Source organism: Mercenaria mercenaria, unplaced genomic scaffold (genome assembly GCF_021730395.1).
Source record: "Mercenaria mercenaria strain notata unplaced genomic scaffold, MADL_Memer_1 contig_3059, whole genome shotgun sequence".
NCBI classification, from domain to species: domain Eukaryota; kingdom Metazoa; phylum Mollusca; class Bivalvia; order Venerida; family Veneridae; genus Mercenaria; species Mercenaria mercenaria.
In genome coordinates, this window is record NW_026461163.1 from 49294 (window position 1) to 62602 (window position 13309).

At 36.6% G+C, this 13309-nt stretch overlaps 1 long non-coding RNA gene across 2 annotated transcripts in view; it reads right to left on the reverse strand.

Annotated features, from left to right (window-relative positions):
• LOC123553725 (uncharacterized) overlaps positions 1-13059 on the reverse strand; it is a 30029-nt gene extending 16970 nt beyond the window's left edge. The window contains exons 1-4 of one of the 2 annotated variants that reach the window (XR_008369148.1): positions 12925-13059; positions 6488-6548; positions 2710-2795; positions 2184-2258 (exon numbers count right to left, since the gene is read on the reverse strand). This is a non-coding gene — a long non-coding RNA (uncharacterized LOC123553725). Of the gene's footprint in view, positions 1-2183; positions 2259-2709; positions 2796-6428; positions 6549-12924 lie in introns of both variants that reach the window. The other variant, XR_008369149.1, reaches the window with a different exon arrangement.
• Between the last annotated feature and the right edge of the window lie 250 nt (positions 13060-13309).

Sequence of the window (13309 nt, forward strand, 5' to 3'; positions counted from 1 at the left end):
TGTGTATTATACATGTTTGACACATGTAGCTTGAGGAAAGAGTTGTTTTTCACAGGTGAATTATTAATTGTTTGTTTTGATAAGGGATTAGACAAGTAGGGCCTTTTCCACCTGTGTAATGGGGCCGAATATCGGCCCATTCTCGATGCCAATTAGGCTCCATTTTTTACAAGTTTGAAGCAAAAAACTCCCAGTCATAAGAAATAATTCCCAACTGAAATGAATTATGATTATTCAAAGCAAAGTTTTGTTCGATAATAAAATCACATAAATAATTGTTGGAAAAACCAACCTATTACTATTTTTAGAACAGGAGTGTTATTTCCCCTTATGCAGTTACGCCATTTTCTTCCAATGTTTACCAAATTAATTTGCTACTAAAATTGGACTTATTTCATTGAAATTGGATGAAAACACACTCATTTATTTGATAACATCAATCTACATTATTTTGGTATGGGTAAATACATGTTGATGCATTTCTGTTTTCTATTTTTCTGTTTTCAATATTTTTATACGAAAGTGGGTGGGGTAAGGAATTTACATAATTTATGAGTTGTGTTCAGACCAATTTAGAGCTTTGTTTTTTCCCAGTCCTCGAGTAGATTAATGTTAATGCATGTTCACCACCATTTCAGACCTAAATTGAGACTTTGTTTCTACAAATTTAATCTGTTAAGAAAATTTAAAGTTAGAACAAGAGGGAGCTTATGTAAGACAGCATGCTCGACTTTCCTCAATGATTGACTCTTTGCCAGTAAAACGACTCTTTGCCAGTAAAATGGGCAATTAATGCTTTGCCAGTAAAAAGGGCATAATAGTCAATAGCTTTGAATGTAACAGAGATATTAGACATTATATTAAACTTTAACAAAAAAACTTAAGTTAAAAAGTGGCATAACTCTGTCAAAATTCAAATCAAGAGTTATGAGGATTGTTTCTTCTGGTGTAGACTTATATAAGTTATTGTGTGGCCAAAAATGTTGGATTTTGTCTCTAAGTTATGTGTCCGCGCGCTTAATTTATGTCGATAAAAATCCTCCAGTTTTGAGACCCCAACTCCAGCTGAAAAATGGCAAACCTCCAGTTTTGGGATTCTGAACTTATCACATGTATGCTTATACAAATGCTACAGACCATGTTTTGATGAAGAGCCATCAAGCCGTTTATGAAAAGATATTTCTATTTTTAGCTTTAGTGGTCCCCTAAAAAGGGCCTAGCACCTCATCTCCCATCTGAACAAATGTGGGAGAGGACCCTATCATGATGGTAAAGATCTGTCAAGCAGTATATGAGAATAAGTCTTTTAAATGCATTTCTATCTTAAGCTCTGTATGGGTTGAGGTGGTTTGGGAGACTGGGGGGTAATGTGGGCGGGAGCTTGAAGGAATTTAGTAGTGGGTCACCCCAGGAACATTTCCGAGGACTTATTTCTAAATCGTACCAGCAGTTTTTGGGCAAAAAAGATTTTAAAGCCTTTCCTTTTGGTTGCCATGGCAACAAAACTTCTCAAAGGCTGACTTAAATTTGAAGGAATCTGAAATGTGACAATCAAAGGAACATTCTTGGGAGGTATGGTTGAAATTGGCTTGGTGTCGTTCTTTGAAGAAACTATGGAGAACATAAATTTCAGTACCTGCAAAATTCAGGTGAGCTTAAACTTAGATCCAGAGATAATGCTAACCGGCTGTCCCCAAACCACGCATGGAATTCTTTCCCAAATCCCTATCATACTCTGGACCTGTAATCTGGAATGCTATTCCAGCATATATTCGAAATTCAAATATTCAAAAATTCAAAAACTCCTACCTTCAATTGAAGTACTCTCAGGCTGGGACCACCAATTTAAATATGTAATTTTATGGTTTAAGCAAAATTTTCTTAAGTTTGTAATATATGTGTATATATGCATGCCTTTGCTCTTTCTTTTATTATCTTGTTGTGTTTTATGCTACATTTGTTCATTATCAAACTTTCTTTTCAGGTTTGTTTCTCAGCTGTATATTTATCAATCATTACTGTTCTCTGATTTGTAAATTTTGTAATTAATTTTGTATTTTTTGTTTGATAATGTGGACCATATTGAAAATTGGTTAAACACCAAATATGTTATCCACGTAAAATAAAGTCGTTATTATTATTATAACTTTAGAACAAAATAAAAACTGACAAGGAAATTATACCTTTTGCTTTGGTGTTCGCAGCTCAAACCTTTCACCTCATGGAAATATGAACATGTATTGTTAACTTCTAACCCTCTGAAATATAAGAACTGAGGAGTAAATCTATAACTGGATAATAATAATCTATATTTTAACCCAGATTCAGCAATAGACAAGAACAAATTACATTTTGTTGCTGAGAAACTAGTTACAACCATTGTTTGCAGTCAGATTATATTCTCAGGATTTACAGCAACATGTTGTAACAGCTAAACAGTATGCTAGACTTCCCAAAAATACTTTGGTTTTAGAACAGCCAAAAACACTTTGTAAACACTGTTTCAAAAATTAACTAATATAGCTGCATAATTACAAATGTGTTTCTTTCAGCAACATACATTACGTCATGTATATAATGATGTCAATTTTAATTAGTTTAGAACACCTAATAGGAAAATTTCACTGCAGTGAAAAATATTTCTGAAACACTATATTTCTCTGAAAAATTCATATTCTCATTAATGAAGTCATGAAATAATCAACTTACCTAAGTTTCTGGTCTTTGTCTTCTTCAGAGTTCCACATGAATTTTACCCTTTCCACAACAAAGTATCGGATCAGATTTTCATCCCTCTGAAAATAAGACAGAAGTATATTTTTGTAACAAAATACTGATTTTTAAGTGTTCAGCTGAATAATTTCTATACGAAAAACAGTTTATTAAAAAGTCTGATTATTCACCAATCCAAATCTATGCAACAGTAAAAAGTGGCTTAGTATTTTTTCTTTAGTTTTTCTTCATTTTGAATGTTTCTAAGTTTCTAACATTTAGTGAAAATGACAGAAATTTGAGGACATGTTGGATGTACAGGAAACACAAGGCAAAGACAGCTAACAAAAGCTCCAGATCAAGACTTTAGATATTCAACTCTGTTTAGATTTTTTAGTTATACAACGCTAATAGTCTATTTGAAAATGACCGTAAATGGTCTAATATTATGTACCCAGATTCACCATAATGGTAAAGGTGTTAAATATGTTTTTAGGTCAATCAGTGTTTTTATGTAGCTTTAAAAGTAAAGACAACAAGAGCTGTCCGTAAGACAGCCAATGCTCAACAATTCTTGTCCCAGAAGCAGGAAAATGTTACTCCAAAAAGTTAAAATATCTATAGAGTTTCAATGCAGTATCTGCATTTGTTTTGGAGATAGTAACTGCATGCAAAACTTAACCGGAAGTTTTATGTTCAAGAGGGGACATAATTTTACCAAAATGTATGTCAGAGTTATGGGACTTGATGCAATTAATTAGTTTTATAACCCTGAAGGTACATGTGAAGTTTCAATTAAGTATCTGCATTCGTTCTGCAGATAGTAACTTGCACGTAAAACTTTAACCAAAATTTTCTTAGTATAAAAGGGGGCATAATTTGCCCAAAATACATGTCAAGGTTATGGCACTTGATCCAATGAGAATGGTAATTGATCTAGAAAAATGAAAAATAAGTTTCAGATTTATATGCCTTTAAGTAAGTATGTACTTGCATGTAAAACTTTAAACCTGGGTTTTCCAAGTCCAAACGGGGCATAATTTGGCCAAAATGCAGGTCAGAGTTATGGGATTTAATGCTATCAGCTAGTTCTATAACCCCGAAGACACATGTGAAGTTTAAATTCAATATCTGCATTTGTTTTGGGATAGTAACTCTCATGTAAAACTTTAATAAGGATTTTCTAAGTCCAAAAGTGGGCATAATTTGCCCAAAATACATGTCAGAGTCATGGGACTTGATCCAGTGAGGTTAGTAATAGATCTAGAAAAATAAAAAATAAGTTTCAAAGATATATGCCTTTAAGTAATAGCTGTATGTACTTGAACACAAAACTTTAACCAGGATTTTCTAAGTCCAAAAGGGGCATATTTGGCCAAAATGCTGGTCAGAGTTATGGGACTGGATGTTATCAACTAGTTTTATAACCCTGAAGACACACATGAAGTTTCAATTCAATATCTGCATTAGTTTAAGTAACTTGCATATTAAACTTTAACCACAGTTTCCCAAGTCCAAAAGGAAAGGGGGCATAATTTGCCAAAAATACATCACAGAGTTATGGGACTTGACCCAGTCTGGTTGATAATTGATCTAGAAAAAGAAAATTCAAATCTATATGACTTTTAGTAATAGCGTATGAACTTGCATGCAAAACTTTTAACAAAGATTTTCTAAACAAGAGGGCCAAAATGGCCCTATATCGCTCACCTGTTACCATTGCACTTAAGGACAAGAAGATCAAAGAATCATAATCCAGATCAATCAAAAGAATTATGAGAAAATATAGTTGAAATTTTCTTAAAGTTACTTCAAATAAAATTATTTTCAAATCAGGCCAGTAGTTTTATGCCCAAAGGATTACATCGAGCAAAATTTTGACTGATGAAGCCCAAAGGACAGGAACAACAAAGCTGCTATTAAGCCGAAAAGGTCAAAATAGCTAATTTTGGCCCTTTCAGGGGCCGTAACTCTGGAATCCATTAGGAGATCTGGCCAATTCAAGAAAGGAACCAAGACCTTATGGTGACACAAGTTCTGTGCAAGTTTGATTAAATTCAAATCAAAAATGAAGCTGCTATTGTGCAGAAAAGGTCAAAATAGCTAATTCTGGCCCTATCAGGGGCCATAACTCCAGAACCCATAAAGGAATCTAACCATTTCAAGAAAGGAACCAACATCTTGGTTCGATACAAGCTGTGTGCAAGTTTGGTTAAAATCAAGTCATAAATGAAGCTGCTATTGTGCAGACAAGGTCAAAAAAGCTAATTTTGGTCCTTTCAATGGCCATAACTCTGGAACCTGTTGCGGGATCTGGTCAGTTCCAAAAAGGAACCGAGATCTTATGGTGACACAAGTTTTGTGCAAGTCTGATTAAAATCAAATCATAAATGAAGCTGCTATGGTGCAGACAAGGTCAAAAAAGCTAATTTTGGCCCTTTTATGGGCCATAACTCTGGAACACATAATGGGATCTGGTCGGTTCAAGAAAGGAACTGAGATCTTATGGTGACACAAGTTTTCTGCAAGTTTAATTAAATTCAAATCATAAATGACGCTGCTATTGTGCAGACAAGGTCAAAATAGCTAATTTTGGCCCTTTCAGGGGCCATAACTCTGGAACACATAATGGAATCTGGCCAGTTCAAGAAAGGAACCAAGATCTTATGGTGACACAAGTTCTGTGCAAGTTTGGTTAAATTCAAATCATTAATGAAGCTGCTATTGTGCAGACAAGGTCAAAATAGCTAATTCTGGCCCTTTCAGGGGCCATAACTCTGGAACCCATGAAGGAATCTGGCCAGTTCAAGAAAGGAACCAAAATCTTACGGTGATACAAGTTGTGTGCAAGTTTGGTAAAAATCAAATCATAAATGAAGCTGCTATTGTGCAGACAAGGTCAAAATAGCTAATTTTGGCCCTTCAGGGGCCATAACTCTGAAACCCATAATGGGATCTGGCCGGTTGAAGAAAGGAACCAAGATCTTATGGTGATACAAGTTGTGTGTAAGTTTGGTTAAAATAAAATCATAATAAAATCATAAATGAAACCACTATCGTGCAGACAAGAAATTGTTGACGCACAAAAATAGCAAATTCTGGCCCTTTAAAGGGCAATAACTCTAGAACCCATGATGGGATCTGGCCAGTTTTTGAAAGGAACTGAGATATCATGCCAATTCAAGTTTTGTACAAGTTTGATCAAAATTGCTTGCAAAATGTTGTCTCTATCTTGTTCACAAGAAATTGTGGACGGACGGACGAAGGGCGATCACAAAAGCTCACCCTGTCACTATGTGACAGGTAAGCTAAAAACATAAAAAGCTACCATCGTTCAATTTTTTACATCCAAAAAAAATAACTATGAGAATTGATCCCCAAGGACGGTAAAGACCGACCCTACTGGCTTATAAACAAACTTCTCTTACAAAATGTGTCTTATATTTACGCCAAGATATATTATAAGTCACTGATGTATGTCAGTTTATTGTAAACTTGACCTTCATGGCACAACTCTGGGTTATGAACATGAAAGTCACCTTGATATGGTCAAAATTTGTTCCAAGTTGTTTGAGAATTGGCCTTTGTCTTAGGAAGTTACATATAGGACAAAAATATGGAGTCTGACAGAATGCTCGATGGATGGAAAAGTGCCTGTGATCCTAATAATCTGTCTAGGAATTAGTAGGGAACTAACAAAACTGTAGCAGACTCACACAGAACAAAATACAATCACTTTTCAATCACATTTTCTTCAAACTGTAACAACTCACACCTGAATTGCAGTTTTTTTAGCCGCCTTCTCTCTTCAGTGTCTGTACCAAAACACTTACAACCTGAAAATACAATTTATAAAACCCCCACTTTCTTCATGTTAGGTTATAGTAGCAGCATAATTTATCAAATGTTTTGAAAAAGTATTTACAAAATACAGTTCAAAATATCTTTCATCAAGAGAACATCTGATACAATATTTTCACAAGCAGTCACAAGTAAAAACTTAAGTTCTGATGTCCAAGAGTTAAAGATATTTTGATGAAACACGTGTAATATAGTAGAATATTAACAAGAGGGTCATGATGACCCTTGATCGCTCACCTGAGTAATATGAGCTACATGTTTCAAATGTCAAAATGATAATAAAATCTTAAGGTCACATTCATGGACAATAAAATTCAGTTTTACAATTTGTGTACAAAACTGTGTATGTCATCAAAATTTCAAGGCTGCATATTAAACAAGAGGACCATGATGGTCCTGAATCGCTCACCTATCCCCACATGACACAGTGTTGAACCGAGTACGACGTCGTTATTTCTATTATTTGACATAGTGACCTAGTTTTTGAGCACATGTGACCTAGATATCATCAAGATAAAAAATTCTGACCGATTTTCATGAAGATCCATTGAAAAATATGACCTCTAGAGAGGTCACAAGGTTTTTCTATTATTTGACCTAATGACCTAGTTTTTGAAGGCACGTGACCCACTTCTGAATCTGACCTAGATATCATCAAGGTGAACATTCTCACCAATTTTCATGAAGATCTCATGAAAAATATGGCCTCTAGAGAGGTCACAAGGTTTTTCTATTTTTCAACCTACTGACCTAGTTTTTGACCGCACGTGACCCAGTTTCGAACATGACCTAGATATCATCAAGAGGAACATTCTGATCAATTTTCATGAAGATCCATTGAGAAACATGGCCTCTAGAGACGTCACAAGGTTTTACTATTTTTCGACCTACTGACCTAGTTTTTGACCGCACGAAACCCAGTTTCAAACCTAACCTAAGATATAATCAAGGTGAACATTCTCACCAATTTTCATGAAGATCCATTGAGAAATATGGCCTCTAGAGAGGTCACAAGGTTTTTCTATTTTTAGACCTACTGACCTAGTTTTTGACCGCATGTGACCCAGTTTCGAACTTGACCTGAATCGCTCACCATCCACATGACACATGTTGAACCGAGTACGACGCGTTATTCTATTATTTGACATAGGACCTATTTGCACATTACCTAGAATATCAAGATAAAAAAATCTGACCGATTTCATGAAGATCCATTGAAAATATGACCTCTAAGAGTCACAAGGTTTTTCTAATATTTGACCTAATGACCTATTTTGAGGCACGTGACCCACTTCGAATCTGACTAGATACATCAAGTGAACATCTCACCAATTTTCATGAAGATCCATGAAAATATGGCTCTAAGAGGTCACAAGTTTTATTTCAACTATTATTTACCGCACGGACCCAGTTCGAACATGACCTAGATATCATCAAGGAACATTCTGATCAATTTCATGAATCCATTAGAAAGGCTTAGAACGTCACAAGTTTTCATTTTTCGACCTCTGACCTATTTGACCGCACGACCCATCAAACCAACCTAGATATACAAGTGACATTCCACCATTTTCTGAAGATCCATGAAAATGCCCTAAGGTCACAAGTTTCATTTAGACTACTGACCTAGTTTTTGACCGCATGTGACCCAGTTTCGAACTTGACCTAGATATCATCAAGGTGAACATTCTGACCAATTTTCATGAAGATCCATTGAGAAATATGGCCTCTAAAGAGATCACAAGGTTTTTCTATTTTTAGACCTACTGACCTAGTTTTTGACCCCACATGACCCAGTTTCGAACTTGACCTAGATATCATCAATGTGCACATTCTGACCAATTTTCATGAAGATCCATTGAGAAATATGGCCTCTAGAGAGGTCACAAGGTTTTTCTATTTTTAGACCTACTGACCTAGTTTTTGACCCCACGTGACCCAGTTTCGAACTTGACCTAGATATCATCAAGGTGAACATTCTGACTAATTTTCATGAAGATCCATTGAGAAATATGGCCTCTAGAGAGGTCACAAGGTTTTTCTATTTCTAGATCTACTGACCTAGTTTTTGACCGCACATGACCCAGTTTCGAACTTGACCTAGATATCATCAAGGTGTACATTCTGACCAACTTTCATAAAGATCCCATGAAAAATGTGACCTCTAGAGTGGTCACAAGCAAAAGTTTACGCACGCACTAACGCACGCACGCACGGACGACGGACGCCACGCGATCACAAAAGCTCACCTTGTCACTTTGTGACAGGTGAGCTAAAAAACAAGAAAGTAGGTCAGTAGGTCAAGGTCACAGTCAAGTGACATCATATTAATTGGGGTCATCAGATAATTATAATTAAACAGTCTTGGAAATAGGATCAGATGATTTTTTAAGTATTTTTCTTATAAAACTCGCATAATAACTAAGTGACACCAGGGCGGGGCCTCTTTTAATCCCAGGGGCATAATTTGAACACTTTTGGTAGAGGACTACCAGACAATGCATCATACCAAATATCAAAAGCCTAGGTCGTATGGTTTCAGACAAGAAAATTGTTCAAGTTTTTTCCTATATAAGTCTATATAAAACTTGGGACCCCCAGGGCAGGGCCTCTTTTCACCCCAGGGGTACAATTTAAGCAATTTTGACTGAGGACCATAAGACAATGCTACATTACAAATATCAAAGGTCTAAGTGTTGTGGTTTCAGACAAGAAGATTTTTAAACTTTTTTCCTATACAAGTCTATGTAAAACTTGTGACCCCAGGGCATGGCCATATTTGATCCTAGGGGGATAATTTGGACAAAATTGGTAGAGGACCACTAGGTGATGCTACATACCAAATATCAAGGCCTTAGGCAATGTGGTTTTGTACAAGAAGATTTTCAAAGTTTTCCCTATATAAGTCTATATAAACCATGTGACCCCTGGGGCGGGGTCATATTTGACCCTAGGGGAATAATTTGGACAAACTTGGTAGAGGACCACTAGATGATGCTACATACCAAATATCAAAGCCCTAGGCCATGTGGTTTTGTACAAGAAGATTTTCAAAGTTTTCCCTATATAAGTCTATATAAACCATGTGACCCCTGGGGCAGAGCCATATTTGACCCTAGGGGGATAATTTGAACAATTTTGGTAGAGGACCACTAGATGATGCTACACACCAGATATCAAAAACCCTAGGTCCTGTGCTTTTGGACAAGAAGATTTTTAAAGTTTTTCCTTTTGGTTGCCATGGCAACCAGAGTTCTGCATGGAATGAAATTCTTTGAATAATTTTGAAAAGGGACCACCCAAGAATCATTCCTGTGAAGTTAGGTGTAATTCTGCCAAGTGGTATTCAAGATGATATTTTTAGACAAGAGATCACAGAGTGATCTTGGCGCCCACCAATGTGCCATTTTTGAGTGTTCCAAATTTCAAGACTTACTGACTAGCTCAAGGTCAAATTTCATTTCCGTACACAACACTTTGCATGTGGTCCAAATTCGAAAGCTGTAGCTTGAGAAATGTGAAAGTAGGTCACTAGATCAATTTCAAGGATGAAATGTGAAAGTAGGTCACTAGGTCAAAATCTAGGTCAAATTACACTTCAGAACACAAATTTATGCATGTGGTCTAAATTTAAAGCCTGTACCTTCAAAAATGTGGAAGTAGGTCACTAGGTCAATGTCAAGGTCAAAGTTTGTTTCGGTACACAATCCTATGCATGTGGTCTAAATTTGAAGCCTGTAGCTACATAAATGTGACAGTAGGTCACTAGGTCAATCTTAAGGTCAAAGTTCATTTTGGTACACAAAACTATGCATGTGGTCCAAATTTGAAGGCTGTAGCTCGAGAAATGTGAAAGTAGGTCACTAGGTCAAAATCAAGGTCAAATTTTATTTCGGTACACAATCCTATGCATGTGTTCCGAATTTGAAGCCTGTACCTTCAAAAATGTGAAAGTAGGTCACTAGGTCAATGTAAAGGTCAAAGTTTGTTTCGGTACACAAAACTATACATGTGGTACAAATTTGAAGGCTGTAGGTTGAGAAATGTGAAAGTAGGTCAGTAGGTCAAAATCAAGGTAAAAATCTAATTCGGAACACAAAACTATGCATGTGGTCCAAATTTGAAGCCTGTACCTTCAAAAATGTGAAAGTAGGTCACTAGGTCAAAGTCAAGGTCAAAGTTTTTTTCAGTGCACAAAACTATGCAAGTGGTCCAAATTTGAAGGCTGTAGCTACAGAAATGTGAAAGTAGGTCACTAGGTCAAAATCAAGGTCAACTCATGTCAAGGTTCATCTTGCCACTCAAAACCATACATGTGGTCCAAATTTGAATGTTGTAGGTTATTAACAAGAAGATTTTAAAATCTTTTCCCTATATAAGTCTATATGAACCATGTGACCCCCCAGGGCGGGGCCATATTTGACCCTACGGGGATAATTTGAACAAACTTGGTAGAGAACCACTAGATGATGCTACATTACAAATGCCAAAGCCCTAGGCTTTGTGGTTTGGACAAGAAGATTTTCAACGTTTTTCCCTATGTAAGTCTATGTAAACCATGTGACCCCTGGGGCGGAGCCATATTTGACCCTAGGGGGATAATTTGAACAATCTTAGTAGACGACCACTAGATGATGTCATATACAAAATATCAAAGCCCTAGGCCCTGTGGTTTTGAACAAGAGGTTTTTCAAAGTTTTTCCCTATATAAGTCTATATAAACCATGTGACCCCCGGGGCGGGCCATATTAGACCCCAAGGAAATATTTTGAATCATCTTGGTAGAGGACCACTAGATGATGCTTCATACCAAATATCAAAGACCTAGGCTCTGTGGTTTTGGACAAGAAGATTTTCAAAGTTTTTCCCTATATAAATCTATGTAAATTAGAGAAATAAACAAAGGGCCATAACTTGCTAAAAAATTGTTGAACCAGTCTGATTTTCAGGGGGACACAACTAGGGTACCAATACATCATTCTGACAAAGTTTGGTCAAAATCCCCCTGGTAGTTTCTGAGGAGATGCGATAACAAGAAATTGTTAACGGACGGAAGGACGGACGGACGGAGGGACAGAAGGACGACGGACCATGGATGCAGAGTGATTTGAATAGCCCACCATCTGATGATGGTGGGCTAAAAATGTTGACGGACGGACAACGGACGACACACGATGGACATTGAGCGGTCACAATAGCTCACCATGAGCCTTTGGCTCAGGTGAGCTAAAAATATATTTTATATTAATTTTGTCGCCTAGAATGGTCCATCTGACACAGGCAGTATATATGATAAAAATCAGCAGTCATTCTATGAAGTCAAACGTCTTTCATTCAAGAAAATGGTTTTAATGTATTTACAGATGACTGGACATGCACGTATGTCCAAAATAGGCACCTATGAAGCCAGATTGTTATCCTGTGACCTAAACTCATACTGGAATTTAAATTTTCTGTTCACTAGCTAAAAACCTATTAGCAAAATATCAAGTCCACTTATCATATTTTTGTATAACATCCTCACCGAGCTTCCAGTTTATCATATCTCATTAACTTATGTCTTTCCACCCAAGCTATAATGTATAAGAACTACATGAGCCAGCCCATAACACATTCAAAGTTCATTTTATTTATTTATTTTGTTGGGTTTAATGTTGCAACGACAAAATTACAGATCATATGGCGACTTTCCAGCTTTGATGGTGGATGAAAATCCTCTGTGCATTATTTCACCAAGAGCGGCACCTGGGTAGAACCACTGACTTCCCGCAATCCAGCTGGATGGCTTCCTCACATGAATTCAATGCTCCGAGTGAGGCTCGAACCAACATCGATGTGAGGCAAGTGATCTGAAGCCAGCAACCGTAACCACTCAGCTACACAGACCCCAACATTCAAAGTTCAGAATACATCTAGAATATTCATGAGTGTTTAATTAGAGTATTGATGCTTCATTTGGTTATTACTAAAAGGACTAAATATTGCGACACTCGACACTTCAGCATTTGCTGACCCTTAAATTCCATTTGTGTTTAAAAAGATTATATTTATACTTAGTAACTGTTACCAAGTATAAATATAATCTTTAGTCTGCTGGCGGCAAGTGAATCTGCCTTTGCACCAAGCGCAGCGGCAGTGCAGTATATTTGCATACTTTGATAAAAGCTCTGGAGGTTTCACATCAGTCTGATCCAGAACCACCTAAAGTTCTTGCTTGGCATTTCAGCAGTATAATGTATCCATTCAGCATAATGTAGGAAGGAGAGGTGGCCAAGCTTTTTGGCAGTGCAGACATACGCTAGATTGCCTGATTAGGTGCTGGAGATCTAACAAAAATGCTTTACAAGTTACCTGATATTAGAGCTTCAACCATAGAATGCTTTGCTAGACATACACTTTCTGTCTTGTGAGGTATCTGGTCTGTTCTGGCGAAGATACAGGATGCCAGTGGTACAGGTCTAATGTTCTATGTTCATCAATATTGATGTATCTGTAAATGGATGCTTATGAGAAGTCTATAATGGAAATTCTTCTGTATATAAGGCAAAGCAAAGCAGCTGTACGGATTGTGTGTATATATATTTTTTATAATCTTTTTTCTTGACTGCTCCTTGGTACAATGTCAGACAGTTTGCTTCTCAAAATAACAATATGTCCTGTCTGAATTTAAAGACATGCATCCATTATACTTCATTACAAGTTCTGCAGATTATTTACACTGTTTCCAAAATACTGA